Source organism: Papio anubis, chromosome 11, assembly GCF_008728515.1.
Source record: "Papio anubis isolate 15944 chromosome 11, Panubis1.0, whole genome shotgun sequence".
NCBI classification, from domain to species: domain Eukaryota; kingdom Metazoa; phylum Chordata; class Mammalia; order Primates; family Cercopithecidae; genus Papio; species Papio anubis.
The window spans coordinates 18,621,592-18,636,918 of record NC_044986.1 but is presented as its reverse complement, the minus strand read 5'-3'; the positions used below and the strand labels follow the sequence as shown (position 1 = coordinate 18,636,918).

General features: G+C 43.9%; 1 protein-coding gene across 2 annotated transcripts in view; it reads right to left on the bottom strand.

Annotated features, from left to right (window-relative positions):
• Positions 1-4,835: 4,835 nt before the first annotated feature.
• The window catches only part of LOC108580473 (translation initiation factor IF-2-like), a 228,230-nt gene continuing 217,738 nt past the window's right edge, over positions 4,836-15,327 (bottom strand). Inside the window, exon 4 of one of the 2 annotated variants that reach the window (XM_031652581.1) lies at positions 4,836-4,929. The gene's annotated coding sequence lies outside the window, so the exon portion shown is untranslated. The remainder of the gene's footprint in view (positions 4,930-15,327) is intronic. The other variant, XM_031652583.1, reaches the window with a different exon arrangement.

The following is a 15,327-nucleotide window of genomic DNA, read 5'->3' as shown; positions in this document are numbered from 1 at the left end:
TGTGCTATCAACTCTAACTCCTCCATCGTAACCCTTTCCCACCCTCAAATTTGTTTAGCTCTTGTGTAAAATGTTCAGTGGCCCCTTTCGCCCTTTTTTCAAAACCTATTTTTAGCAAAAAGAGTTCATCCTTGCTTTTCATTCCCAAAGGCATTTTACGTCGTTGGCCTTTCTTTCTAGGGGAAATCAGCCTCTGCCCCAACTCAAGAAACAGAAGGCTTTGTCTACAAGGTAGATGTGTGAAGGCGAGGCAGGTGGGAGGGAGGGAAGGGAATTCCAGGGAGAAAGCTTGGCTGGACTCAAGGTCACAGTCAGAACTGGAATGTGCCTCCTGTGCACTCAGCCAGGTCTTGACCAAAAGCCCAGGCTTGTTTTGGCACATGCTCCCCACCCAAAATCCTCTGTCCTGGGACATCAGCTCAGTACCTGAACATCGCAACTCTCGGTGAAACAGAAGAAAACGAAACTGTTGTTTTAGGACTTGGCTGCAATTGGGTCACTTGGGCTAGGAGGAAGACAGCATTCCTCAGGGAAAAGATGGCTATTTCTGCTGGGATTTATAAGAAGTAAAGATGCCAAGGAAATTCAGTGTCCTGATCTGATTAGGATGGAGCAGAAGGGTCTTTGGAGAGAGAAGGGTCTTTGGAGAGAGAGCAAGCCCTGTCAAGATGGTGCAGATGAGGTTTGGAATAAGTCTGAAAAATGGCCCTGGCTTGTACTTTCTGATCAATTTTCCCATAAACCTAAAACTGCTCTAGAATGAAGGAAAGAAATGAAAGAAGGAAACGAAAGAATGAAAGAAAAGTAGGAAAGGAAAGGAAGGGAAGGGAAGGAAGGAAAAGGAAAGGAATAGAATGGAATGAGAAGGGAAGAAAAGGAAAGGAAGAAAGAAAAGAAAAACAAAAAGAAAAGAAATGAAAAGAAAAGAAAAGGCTCTTGCTAATGAGAAATGTCTCATGTCAGAGATGGCTTGAGAATACGAGGGCAGTTGGTGCCTATTCTGTGCTGTGACCTCCCACCATTAGCCCAGACCTTAATTAAGTCTGCTGCTGAAAAGAGCTGCCTTGGGGTAGTGGTACTATGGAAGAGGAGAGAGAGGAAAACTGTGTGGGATGAAGCAATGAAAAAGGCACAGCACTCACAGGAGGAGACCAAGACTTTGAAACTGGCAAGAATTTGGAGTGAGGGAACCACAGGAATGCATACCTCGAGGAATCTTTAGAACTGTGCTGTCCAGTACAGTAGCCACTAACCACATGTGGCTACTGACCGTTTGAAATGTGTCTAGTCCAGGCCGGGCACGGTGGCTCATGCCTGTAATCCCAGCACTTTGGGAGGCCAAGGTGGGCGGATCACCTGAGGTCAGGAGTTCAAGACCAGCCTGGTCAACGTGGTAAAACCCTGTGTCTACAAATAATACAGAAAAAAATTAGCTGGGTGTGGTGTCACAACCCTGTAACTCCAGCTACTAGGGATGCTGAGGTAGGAGAATCGCTTGAATCCAGAAGGTAGAGGTTGCAGTGAGCCAAGATCACTCCATTGCACTCCAGCCTGGGTGACAAGAGTGAAACTCCATCTAAAAAAAAAAAGAATGTGCGGCCAGGTGCAGTGGCTGACGCCTGTAATCCCAGGGCTTTGGGAGGCTGAGGCAGGCAGATCACAAGGTCAAGAGATAGAGACCATCCTGGCCAACATAGTGAAAACTTGTCTCTACTAAAAAAAAAAAACAAAAAACAAAAAACAAAAATTAGCTGAGTGTGGAGGTGCACACCTGTAGTCCCAGCTACTCAGGAGGCTGAGGCAGGAGAATCCCTTGAACACGGGAGGCGGAGGCTGCAGTGAGCCAAGATCACGCCATTGCACTCCAGCCTGGCAACAGAGTGAGACTCTGTATCAAACAAATAAAACAAAGCAAAGCAAAAAAAAAAAAAAAACAAAAAGAAATGTTCTAGTCTAAATTGAGATGTGTTAAGGTAGTATTTAAAAAAAGAATGTCAAGTATCTCAATACTTTTTATATTACTTATTGAAATAATATTTTGGATAGGGTTAAATAAAACATATTAATGAGAACTACACCTTTCCCTTTCAACCTTTTCAATATGGCTATTAGAATATTTAGAATTATACAAGTGGCTTGCATTTTTAAAAATTTATTTATTTTTTAAGTTTTGGGGTGCATGTGCAGGAAGTGCAGGTTTGTCACACAGGGAAACGTGTGCCAGCTTACATGATATTTCTGCCTGAAGCACTTCACCCTTGCAAGACTTCTCACATTTACAACAGTGATGACAGTGCTGCTCTAGAACCTTGGGAAAAGTCACGGACTCCCTACGGTATAAGGCACAGGGAACCTAAACCACTTTCTCCAGATATTAAAGAAAAGGATGATTCCAGAACGTTGGGACACATAATAGTAGCCATTGCCAGATTAAGTGTGAGAAAATACAAATATATAAGGATAGATGACTGACTCATTTATTTTAGTAACATTTTGTTAAATTGAAAAATAATTCCTACAAATAGCAAGTATTCTTAAAATGGAATTTAATTTAAACAAAAACTCGACTTTTCAAGAACACATTTATAGCATGAAACAAGATATATGATACAACTTTCCAAGATGAGGAATTTACATTTGGTCCTTAGAATTAAACTAAAGGAGAAAAAAAGCAAGGGAGCTTTCACCCCACAGGGGATAAATGAATGTCTATTCTAACACCTCGATGTATTGAACAGTGAGTGCCCAGATCTGAGTCTACTACTCCATACTTTCAAGTAGAAATATAAAATAGAGAGCTGGGTGTGGTGGCTCACACCTGTAATCCCAGCACTTTGGGATGCTGAGGCAGGAGAATCCCTTGAGATTAGGAGTCCAAGACCAGCCTGGCCAACATGATGAAACCCCGTCTCTACTAAAAAACAAAACAAGACAAAACAAAAAACCACAAAAATTAGCTGGGCGTGGTGGTGGGTGCCTGTAATCCCAGCTACTTGGGAGGCTAAGCCAGGAGAATTGCTTGAACCCAGGAGGCAGAGGTTGCAGTGAGCTGAGATCGCACCACTGCACTCTAGCCTGGCAACAGAGCGAGACTCCATCTCAAATAAATAAATAAATAATAAAATAGAATACATAAAATAAAATATATACGTGACTGCAGTCGTTTATGGATTGTATTTATTTCACACCAAATCTATCCTTTGAGTCATGTTGCAATACATTTATGAGAAACAATAAAAATACAATGCTGACTCCAAGTTAGCTAAACTGGATATAACCAGAAAACATTTTTTCTCTGACCTACCCACTAAGAAGCTCTGATTGGGGGTCTATATTAATATACACTTATCTGGTATATGGAATCTGCAAACTTCAGACCTGGGATGATGTAAGTTTCATATGGTCTAGTCTCTTTATTTTACAGATAAGGACACTGAGCCACAGAGAGACAAGTAACTTGTCCGCAATCAGCTGCTTAATGGCAAGGCAGGACTCAAGCCACACAACGTGACAGCACAGCACCCTGGGTGTAACCTTGATATTTCCTCATAGCCAACTTGGGTTGGGTGAAAACTGGGGTTTATCATACTTACTCACAGGGGTTTTCAGGAGGATTAAATAATCCCTCTCTGAGATATGGACACAGCATTTGTAACGCATGTCATGCATTGAGCACTGAGCTCATTTGAGGCAGTTAAGCTCATACCCTTCCCTCTTTCCACCTTCTTGCCCTAGCTACACATGCTAGCATTCTTTCTTCTGAAAACTTTACCTTCAGTGTAAGGAACAGCTGTGGACTCCAGGAAAGCGCTCCCTCCTCCTTTATTCATGTATTTCGTAGTCACTAGGAAGACTGGAATCTACCTGAGAGCCTCCCTGGCCGTGGATGGATGGCTTAGGATGACAATGCTGAGTCTTTGTGATGTAAGACACTCAAAACAAAACACAGTTTCCAGAAATGAAGGTGCTTCCAGGCAGGGCATAGGAATGAGGGTGCTTACCCCAAGCAGGGCACAGAGTAAATTTACAGAGTGCTCTCCGAGTCTCGTCTGCCTTCCTTCTCTGACATCCTTGAACCACATCTTGAGCTACCCGGACATGCCCTCAGCCCAAGTAACCTATTTATCAAACAAACACACAAAACCATTCTTCTTCCTTTTCTTCCCCAGTTGGCCACGCCCTGGCTCTGAAATAACAGGTTGGCGTATTTCATACAAAGATGCCAATCTTTGTAAACCCCAAAAGGTAGGCTTGTTAATGGAAATCAACACCAAACTGGTAGCTTCTTGGATGGGAGGTCTTTTTCTGCTTGGAGGTCTCCCGAGTGTTCTTGCTTAATTCTCAATTCTCAATACACACACACACACACACACACACACACACAGAGGAGCCAGTGACTTGGCACCCAATCTTGCAAGTTTTCCAAGCCTCCTATAACTAATGGATATTGGGACAAGCTACTTTGTAGTAGGAGTTCCTCATTTCAGAGAAAAAGAAAAAGAAGGCAAAAACCACAGAAGTGTATTTTTATTGCTCTTTCTCAGTGTTAGTCCCTTCTTCCAGGAGAAGGGACCTCGGTGAGCACCCAAAGGCCCATGAATCACTGGTTTTAGCAGGACTCGTTCTCGCCCTAGAGTCTAACTGAATCCCAAACTGGCAGTAAATGATGTCAGGGCTTCTCAGGGCATTCACTTATCATCCAGTGACCCGATGTGGAGTTAAGGGGATGGGCTGGACCCAAGGCGAGCCCTGACCATGGCATGCCACTGAGCCACGAAGCTGGAGGCACCATACCTTTGCAGGTGAAACACTTGATGTGGAAATGTTTGGTCTGGACCCGAAGCACTTCACCCTTGCAAGGCTCCCCACATTTATGGCAGTGAATGACAGGCTTCTCTGATGGGTGGTGAGGGTCCTGAGGGTGCGCCACTGAAAGAAAATCAACAAAAGATCCAGGTGAGTAGAGACCATTCCTGCAAAAGGGGTCATCATGGTATCTCTGTAATTTTGGTGTCAAACGAGTCACAGAGATTGATTCGACAGGGTGAACGGGGCAGCCCCTCCAAGCCACAATCCTGGAGACACAAAGACCCGTAAGACAGTCGTGGCTTTAACAGTCCAGGGGAGAAAACACCAGGCGTGTTCCTCAGTGGAGCCTGCCGTCTTCTCCCTTCCTCCCAGACTTCTCTGCGATGACATCATTGAACTATTGAATACACAATCTTGCTTAGTTCAATATTTTGTAATGTGGATTTGTAATATGTCTTTATATTGATTTAGAAGGCACCTTCAGCAGGAGTTCACTGTGGACTGTAAGTCCTCGAAGATGGGGACCATTTCTTAAAGTTTATCCTTTTTGTCTCACCAGTTGTATTTCTCCCTCCTTCTCCCAGCTTCTTGGGACATAGCAGAATGTTCAGGCACCAAAGGTGCTCAGTAAATGTTTCTTTACTCATTAATTAGCGTGTGCTGGACAGTTTCTAGCCTGCTTTACCAGAGGGTCATTCCTGATCATAAATGGCAATTCATCCAATCTGTTGTGGGCCTATGATAAGCCTCCCATTATGTGCATAGTGTCTGATACACACACTGCAGGCAGTAAATTTTTAAAAAATAAACTAGGAACAACATGGATCTCTCTGAACCTCAGTTTCCTTTCCCATAAAACAAAGAGGATTGGCCCAGGGGATTTATAGGGTCTTTTCAGACCCTAACATCACATGATGGGGCTTACAAGGATACTAAGAGAATACTAAAAGAATACTCATAGTTTCCAGAGTGTGGCCTTCAGAGACTAGAAGTTACTGTGACTGCCCAGCGCTGGGACTGGGATGTACAGCCTCCCCTTTACAAAGGCCTGGAGATAAGGCAGTGAGGGGACACTTGTGGCTTTGAGCTCACCAAGAGTTTTCATTTAACTTGCAGTTTCTCCAGCTAGAGAATGCAGATAGGCAGTGTTTGCTACCAAATTCCCTTTTTGATGTGGAGCCTCAGAAGCAGGAACATCATGGTGATATATAAAAACATACTCCTTAGGGAATGACATGAGCAAGAATGACATGAGCAAGGAATGACATGGGACAAGAACATTGAACCTAAAATTAATCAACCAACACAAAGATGATTTTTCTCTCCAAAGGTAAAACCAGGTTGAGCAGGGGGCAGATGTGGGCAGATACTGCTGAAACTCAGTTTAGGAAACACCTTACAACAAGGAGCTCGCTGTATACCACAATATAACAGTTCACTGTTTCTCTCAGACCTCAGCAGTGTTCTCATTTCGCCTGGCAAGAGTTTGAACAAGATAGTCCAAATAATCCATTATTGGCTAACTTCTGAGAAACAAGGTTCTTCTTGTGAGATTCTGACTAGGAGCAGGTGTAGTTTCAGGTGGAACACCTGATCTGTGTTCTCTGCAATGGACCCTGGGAATGGCCACAAAGATACCACGGTTGCAATTCACCTGCAATTCCATATCTACCCCCTGGGATCTCTCTTGAAAACCTGTATTTACAACATAACTCAGTTATTATCTAAAGGAATTAAGGAGGGACATGCTCTCAAGATCTCTAAACAATGACTGACTTTTAAAGTGATGCATATCAAGGCCAAAAAACCTATCCCTTGCACATTAAAAAAAAAAAAAAAAGTTTTCTTGGCTGGGCGTGGTGGCTCATGCCTGTAATCCCAGCGCTTTGGGAGGCCCAGGTGGGTGGATCACCTGAGGTCAGGAGTTCAAGACCAGCCTGGCTAACATGGTGAAACCCGGTCCCTACTAAAAATACAAAAATTAGTCGGGCGTGGTGGCAGGTGCCTGTAATCCCAGCTACTCAGGAAGCTGAGGCAGGAGAATCGCTTGAACACGGGAGGCGGAGGTTGCAGTGAGCTGAGATCACACCATTGCACTCCAGCCTGGAGGACAACAGCGAGTCTTTGTCTCAAAAAAAAAAAAAAAAAAAAAAAAAAAAGTTTTCCTAAAAATATCTGCTTTAAGTCCTTGTGTTTTTTAAGTTAATTCCTGCTTCCTATAAGAAAGAAGACAAGTGGTATTTATTGGCATCTACTAAATGCCACACATAGTGCAGGGTGTTTACATAAGCCACTTTATTTCATCCTCACCACCTCTTTCTCTCAGTGAAGTGAGTAATACTGTTCCCATTTGACAGTTGACAGATAAGGAAACAGAGCCGCAGAGAAGTTGAACAACCTGCCCAAGAAGCAGAGGAAGCTGAAAGATCCACACCCAGGCCTTTCTGACTGCCAAGTTCATGCTCCTTCCATAAAGTTTGTAAAAATCAGAAAATTGTTGTAAGTCAAAAATAATTATTATTTATAAGTATTATTATTATACCTTTAATTTATATGGCAAGTTCAAGTGCCGTTATAAAAGCAGCAGCTAGAGCTTGGCATGTAAACACATAGCAATAAGGTTTTTGATAACTGAGCATGGCACCCAGGTGGTAACACACAAGGCAACTGTATGGATCCCCCTGATCAGAACCTTCTGTACCATGTATTAAAAAGGCAGGTTCTTCAGCCCCAGTGACTAGGAGTGGGAGTCAGGCATCTACCTTTTTAGTAAACTACTCAGGTGATTCTTACGCATACTCCAATTTAAGAGCTATATTTCCCTTTAGAATTCAGACAATATGAATATGCCAGCTGCAGAGAAGAGCTAGAATTTCAAAAGTAATTCAAAAGACCATCCTCTTCAGCAACAATATGAGAACATAGTGAATCTCTTGACTATACAGGAGAATGCATTTTTGGATAAGAAAATGCACTGTAGTTTTTCTTAACACTTGAATTTCTTATTGCTAAGCAAGGCAGTCATGCTGAGTAATGATGAGGGAAGGAAAATATCATTTCATTTCTTGGCTTTTCTCTATGTCCAAATAAAGGAGCCACTGCCAATGCTGGCACCAGCTACCAAGGTCAGAACTGGGATCAGCATCTGCATTTTGCAAGAGTTTCCCTTTGGAAATATACATTACACCACAAAGTCCTCCATGCCCAGAGATGACTTGCTTTGCTTTCACCCAGAGACTAGACCGTGTTTAGTTGCCTTTCCTTCATACAACAGCCTAGGCAGACACATCAGAACAACCCATTTGTAAAGAATTCGGCTTTTCTTACTAGAGAAGGACAGAATCCAAAGACCAAGAGAGATTCGGTTCTTATTTCATCCCAACTCAAGTCAGTGTCAAGAAAGGAATCTCTCTCCTTTTCAAAAATGAATAAAGAGGTTAACTTTATATAACTGTCTTTGACAGTCTGGTTATTACCAAATGTATGTTTGTTGATCTAATGTTACAATTTTGAAATATGCTGCGTCATTTCCAATACAGACATGACATTGGTTCTGCACTTCCCCTTATCTGCCAACTGGCTCTGCTGCAAATTTTTACTTGACTGTTCCATCTTTCAAGGCTCAAGTGGTCCCTACTTATTTTATTGATAGGGAAACTCAGGAGCAAAGAGTTTACATTCCTTGCCCAAAGTCATCAGGAGTTACTGGCAGAGGCACACTTAGCACTCAGGCTCCCAGCCCTTTCCCCTCTACCAAGTAGTCAATGATTTACCCTGGAACTTGAGCAGACACAGTTCAAACCTTCCATGGCTCATCATTTTTGTTGCCTAAATAAGGATTGTACAACGAAAAACCGAAAGCATGGCTGCATACTCTCTGAACAATGAGGAAATACCTACAAAGAGCCAAGAGTCCACTTGCCTGAAAAAGTAATGGGATTCCTCCACTGCAGAATACCCAGTTTGGAGGAATTCTCACTACTCAGCTAAAGCAGCCGATTGCACCGCTTACTGGGGAGTTTCACACTGTCTTTCAGAGTCAAGCAAAGCAGATCAGCCACGTCTCTGAACTCCAGTGCAGGACAGAAAGCAAAAATGCCACTTTCGATGTGTTACTTTTGGAATGTCTATTAACGATCTCAGGCAATGAGACTGGGAGAATGAGACCATTGCAGAAATTCCAGTAATCTTCAGTGCAGTCAAGCAGAGGCCATGACAGATCATAAGAGGAAGTCCACAAAGCTAAGCAGAGTCCCTCTTTCAAATCCAGAACTAGCCTCATCTTGCCCAAGCTACCTCTCTCTGGGGAACAGACTGTGGAACTAGACTGCCAGAAACAGAACATCTGGGAAAGCACATTTGAAATAAAAATCTCCTAACAGGTAAATATCACAAACTTGTGACAGAGTACTTTTTTTTTTTTTTTCTTTTTTTTTTTTTTGTGACAGAGTCTTGCTCTGTCGCCAGGCTGGAATGCAGTGGTGTGATGTCAGCTCACTGCAACCTCTGCCTCCTGGATTCAAGCAGTTCTTCTGCCTCAGTCTCCCTAGTAGCTGGGACTATAGGCGCACATCACCACGCCCAGCTAATTTTTGTATTTTTAGTAGAGACGGAGTTTCCCCATGTTGGCCAGGATAGTCTCGATCTCTTGACCTTGTGATACGCCCGCCTCGGCCTCCCAAAGTGCTGGGATTACAGGCATAAGCCATCGCGCCCGGCCCAGAGTACTCTTAGTTACAGCTTGCTCTGGGTCATCTGAAATATTCAGTATATCGCAGGTAACATACATATTCTCCCTCTCAAGCCCCCTTCCTTCCTCATTGCACCATCACTCCTTAACCCATAAGCCTTTGGAACAACATGGTGCTTGATGGCTTCCAAAACCCTTTCCTCTGCTCTATCTCATTTCACTCTCACAGGAGTTCTCGGGTAGGAAGAACAGGTACCATCAACCCCTTCTTAGAAACAGACAAACTGAGGCTCAGAGGAATGAAGTGACTCACCCAAGGTGGCGCAGCCAAGAAATAAAGAGTTGGCGGCAACCTAGTGCAGTGACTTCTAACCCAGACCTCTTTATACCAGAATAATCCCCTAATCACCAGTGCTTCAACCTGAGTCTACCCTCTCTTTCATTTCCCACCAAATTTTGTCCACCCTCACATCCCCTTTGCCTCATCCCTTTTCCTGTCCCATGAACCCAGGCCCTCAACTCCTTTTTCTTGGATTGCTGAAAATTTCCCACGCCCTGGTTTTTTTTGTTTGTTTGTTTGTTTTTTCTGAGACTGAGTTTTGCTCTGTCACCAGGCTGGAGTGCAGCAGCATGATCTCGGCTCCCTGCAATCTCTACCTCCCAGGTTTAAGCGATTCCCCTGCCTCAGCCTCCCAAGTAGCTGGGACTACAGGCACGCACCACCACGCTCAGCTAATTTTTGTATTTTAGTAGAGACAGGGTTTCACCATGTTGGCCAGGATGGTCTCAACCTCTTGACCTCGGGATCTACCCGGCTCTGCCTCCCAAAGTGTTGGGATTACAGGTGTGAGCCACCGCACCGGCCACCGCACCTGGCCCCTGGCTTTTTTCTCCAAATGCAACCAGCAAAGCGTATTCTACCCAGGGAGGTGCAGCGTAACTCCCCACTCCTTAAGTGTGGGCTGTACATAGTGATCTCCTCCTATAGAGTACAGTGTGGATAGGAAGAAAAAAACGACTAACTTTACAATAGAGAAATCTGACAGACAATATCCCAGCCACGTGAGCAAGGTAAACATCAACAGTGATAAGTCACGTTGACAGAATGTACCTTTGATATGATGTGATGAAAACAGGCACTTTCCCTCTGTGGTCTTCCTCCCAGAAACAAAACAAAACAAAACAAAACAAAACCCATAATCCTTATGAAATCATGAGAAAAATCCCAAATGGAGGGACATTCTGCAAAACAAAAACACCTGACAACTACTCTTCAAAATTGTAAAGATCATAAAAAACAAAGAATGTCTGAGAAATGATCACAGCCAAGAGGAGCCTACAGAGATGTGATGACTAAGCGTAATGTGGGATCCTGGATGGGATCCCAGAACAGAGAAAGAACATTAGGTAAAAACTACGGAAATCTGAATAGTGTGGACTTTAGTTTACAACAGTGTGCCAATATGGTCCAGTAACTATAACAAATGTATTATACCAACGTAAAATGTTACTAACAGGGGAAACCAAGTGTTGAGTATATAGGAAATACCTGTATTATCTTCTCAATTTTTTTTATTCATCTAAAATGGTTTTAAGAAAATAAAGCTTATAAGCTGGGCACGGTGGCTCATGCCTGTAATCCCAGCACTTTGGGAGGCCAAGGTGGGTGGATCGTTTAAGGTCAGGAGTTCAAGACCAGCCTGGCCAACATGGTAAAACCCCATCTCTACTAAAAATACAAAAATTAGCTGGGCATGGTGGCATGCACCTGTAGTCCCAGCTACTCGGGAGGCTGAAGCAGGAGAATTGTTTGAACCCAGGAGGCAGAGGTTGCAGTGAGCCGAGATTGTGCCATTGCACTCCACCCTGGGACACAAGAGCAAAAGTCTGTCTCCAAAAAAATAAATAAATAAAATAAAATAAAGCTTATTTTAAAAAGAAAAACAAAGGCTGGGCACGGTGGCTCACACCTGTAATCTCAGCACTTTGGGAGGCTGGGGTGGGCAGATCAACTGAGGTCAGGAGTTCCAAACCAGCCTGGCCAACATGGCAAAACTCTGTCTCTACTAAAAATACAAAAATTAGCTGGGTGTGGTGGCAGGTGCCTGTAATCCCAGCTACTCGGGAGGCTGAGACAGGAGATTCGCTTGAACCCAGGAGGCGGAGGTTGCAGTGAACCAAGATCACGCCACGGCACTCCAGCCTGGGTGAGACTCAGCCTCAGAAAAAATTAAAATAATAATTTTAAAAAAAGAAAAAGAACAACAGCAGAAGTTCCAAATAGCTCTCTCAGTCCCAACTCCTCAAGCTTAAAGTTCTCCACCTAACTTCAGAGATCTTCAATAACATGGCTCACGTCCGCTTTTTAGGTGTATAAGAAGGAACCACCTCTATTGAGTACTTATCCCTGTGCTAAGTGATTTGATCGCAGACAGTCCGACCCTGGAGACCAAGCACTAAAATACTCTACTATTTATTTGTATTAATTTATAAATCTCCCTTGAGCGAGGCCTTCTGACCACTTCCTGGTCTAGCATCTTCACTCCCATTATAACCTCCCTTCCTGTGGTTTCTCTTCTCATCTGTTCAAATCAAACTTGACCCATATGGTGTAGCCCAGGTCCTGGTGCTTCTCTGAAGCTTTCATGCTGGCTTAGATTGATAAAATATTTCCTTCTCCTCCATGTCCTCCAGCACTGAATATCTGTACCATCACCAATGTTTCTCTTGGTTTGTGTTTCTTTTGCTTTTACTTCACAATCCTGGCCCTACAAAACTGCAAGCTCAATGGTCAATTCCTCCAAATGTCTGAAATAGTTCTGATTTCAAATATCAAATAGCCTGAGTTGTCATCTCTGTACTTCTCAGTTCAATGTTTGGATTAGGGAAAATAGGGTTACCACCTAACAACACTATAGGGGCATCTCCCATGTGAAGGTCCAGGGTCCTGAACTTCTGACGTTTGCAATAAATCATTCCAGAACACTATTACATTATTATAACAAGTAAAATGTACTGAATATTTAACGATGTTCCAGGCACTGTAACAATTAATTGCTACTCACAATCAAAATAACTGCGTCACGATTGCCGTATGGGAGACTGTTGCACAATTCCTGTTTTGCAGAGGAGGAAACCAAGGCTAAGAAGAGTTAAAAACTTTGTCCAAGAAAATGTAGCTAAGAAGGAACAGTTTTACTCTGGCCACATTTGGAAGCACTGTGTAGGGGATTTCCACAGGAAAAAATTATCTAGCATAGAAGGAAATCAAGCTGGTCTAATGTCCTCACTAGGCCCTGGGTACATGGCTCAGAATTGGTGAATGCCCAGCTGCGTCATCATTCCAAAAGCAACACCTGCTAGTCAATACGCAGATGAGAAACAAGGCTTGAAGTACAAACAGAAATTCTTCCAGGCTGCAGCCATTTATGGCAGAAGAACATGTACAGAGTCAGGGTGAGATAGCAAGGAAACACGACCTGCCGTTGGGAGGACCCTCTCGGCCACCTCCAGCCTGAGCTGAGGCCTGGATTGGAAATCTCTCTCTGGTTGAGATTGGTCTGGATTTGCAATCCTAAAATGCTCCTCTGTATGGTAAGGTTGATTTCTGCTTAAAGACAGGAGTCCTATTCTCATGGCAGCCTACATTTGAGAGAGACTGCTTCATTACCTAGAATATTTTCTCTGCTTCTACCCCATTGGTTCCCACTAAACTGTAAACACATATCACAGAGATGTGCACTCTCCCACCTCCTACTCCCTTTCTTTGTGCTAGACCAGCACTAGTATTAAGCCCAGAAAACAAGAAACTCAACAGTTTAAATAAATGCATAGAGTGCTTAATTTGCAGTTTACCTAAAGGCCCATTTCCTGCTGTGGCAAGTGGTAGTTACTTGAAGCTACACACACAGTTACCCTGTCATTAGTTGTCCAAAATGATCCTTCTCTTAAATTGGCTTCCACGACCTCATTTTCTTATACCATGTGAGTTCGGTAAACAGAATTGTTAGTTGGCACAAACAGTCCCGGGGGATGAGCAGTATGGTGGTGGGCTTCCCTGCCACTTGTGGCTTTCACCAGTTAAGATACCCTGACACTGGCTGGGCGTGGTGGCTCAAGTCTATAATCTCAGCACTTTGGGAGGCCCAGGTAGGCAGATCATGAGGTTAGGAGTTAGAAACCAGCCTGGCCAACGTGGTGAAACCCCGTTTCTACTAAAACTACAAAAAATTAGCTGGATATGGTGGCATGCACCTGTAATCCCAGCTACTCAGGAGGCTGGGGCAGGAGAACCACTTGAACCTGGGAGGCAGAGGCTGCAGTAAGCTGAGATCGTGCCACCGCACTCCAGCCTGGGGACAGAGCAAGACTCCATCTCAAAAAAAAAAAAAAAAAGAAAGAAAGAAAGAAAAGATACCCTGATACTTGGCCAGGCGTGGTGGCTCATGCCTGTAATCCCAACACTTTGGGAGGCCAAAGCAGGCGGATCACCTGAGGTTGGGAGCTCGAGAAGAGCCTGGCCAATATGGTGAAACCTCATCTCTACTAAAAACACAATAATTAGCCAGGCGTGATGGCGGGCACCTGTAATCCCAGCTACTAGAGAGGCTGAGGCAGGAGAATTGCTTGAACCCAGGAGGCAGAGGTTGCAGTGAGTTGAGATCACACCACTGCACACCAGCCTGGGCAACAGAGCGATACTCTGCCTAGACAAAAAAAAAAAAAAAAAAAATCTGATAATTCTGATACTTGATTTGCCTTTTCCATGGCTACGTGATAGGTCCTTGCTATTCCTCCAAACATAGAAGATGCTGTCAGCAACCGTCAGCTGGACTCCTGATTATAGAAACAGCCTCTGCTCAAATCCAGTTAATCTGATTCCCCCAAGGCAAAGAGGTACTAGGATTATCGTAATTCAGCCAGGAAATTTCCTCCTTATAAATCACTTTGCGCACTTGCCCTGATGTGCTACACCTGCCTTCTCCATGTGATGATTAATCTCAGAAAGGGATTTTAAAATTGGCTTGGTGCCTTTTCCTCCTCCTCCTAAAAGCATGACTCCTTTGACACACCTTTTGATTGAGATGACTCACTGAAATTACACCCTTCTCTGACCTCTCCTAGCCTTTCTCTGACCATGATCAACCATTTGTCTACAACTCCCACCTCTTCTCTCTAATTGCAATTAGAAGGGACCTCGGAGTAGGGGACTGGATTCCCAGTCCTGCCTTTCCTGACACATGCCTCAACTTCCCTGAGACTGTAAAAGGGGCCAAGAATACATGCCCAACCTTCCAGTGTGGTAGCAGAGACAGTGTGAGGCCATATCCTCCTAGGATCCTGCTATGGTTTCAATGTCCCCTCCAAAATCATGTTGAAATTTCCTTGCCATTGTAAACATTAAGAGGGGAACCTTCAAGAGGTGCTTCAGTCACAAAGGCTCTGCCCTCATGAATGGATTAGTGCTGTCACAGCAGGAGTGAGGGAGTTATCACAGGAGCAGGTTGCTGATAAAAGGATAAAGTTCAGTCCCTATCCTGGCTCTCACACCCTAGTTTGCCCTTCTGCCTCCATCATGGGATAACGCCAACAAGAAAGCCCTTGCCAGATACAAATGTCTTGACCTTGGACTTCCCAGCCTCAGGAACCATAAGAAATAAATTCTGTTTCTTTATAAATTACCCAATCTGTGATATTCTGTTCTAGCAACACAAAATGGACTAAGGCAGAGCCCCACAGCCTCAGCCTGGCACACAGATGCCCATGTCAGCTGAATGTCAGGAAAGACTGTCACTAACCTGTATGAGCAGGAATTTCTGAAGCATTAC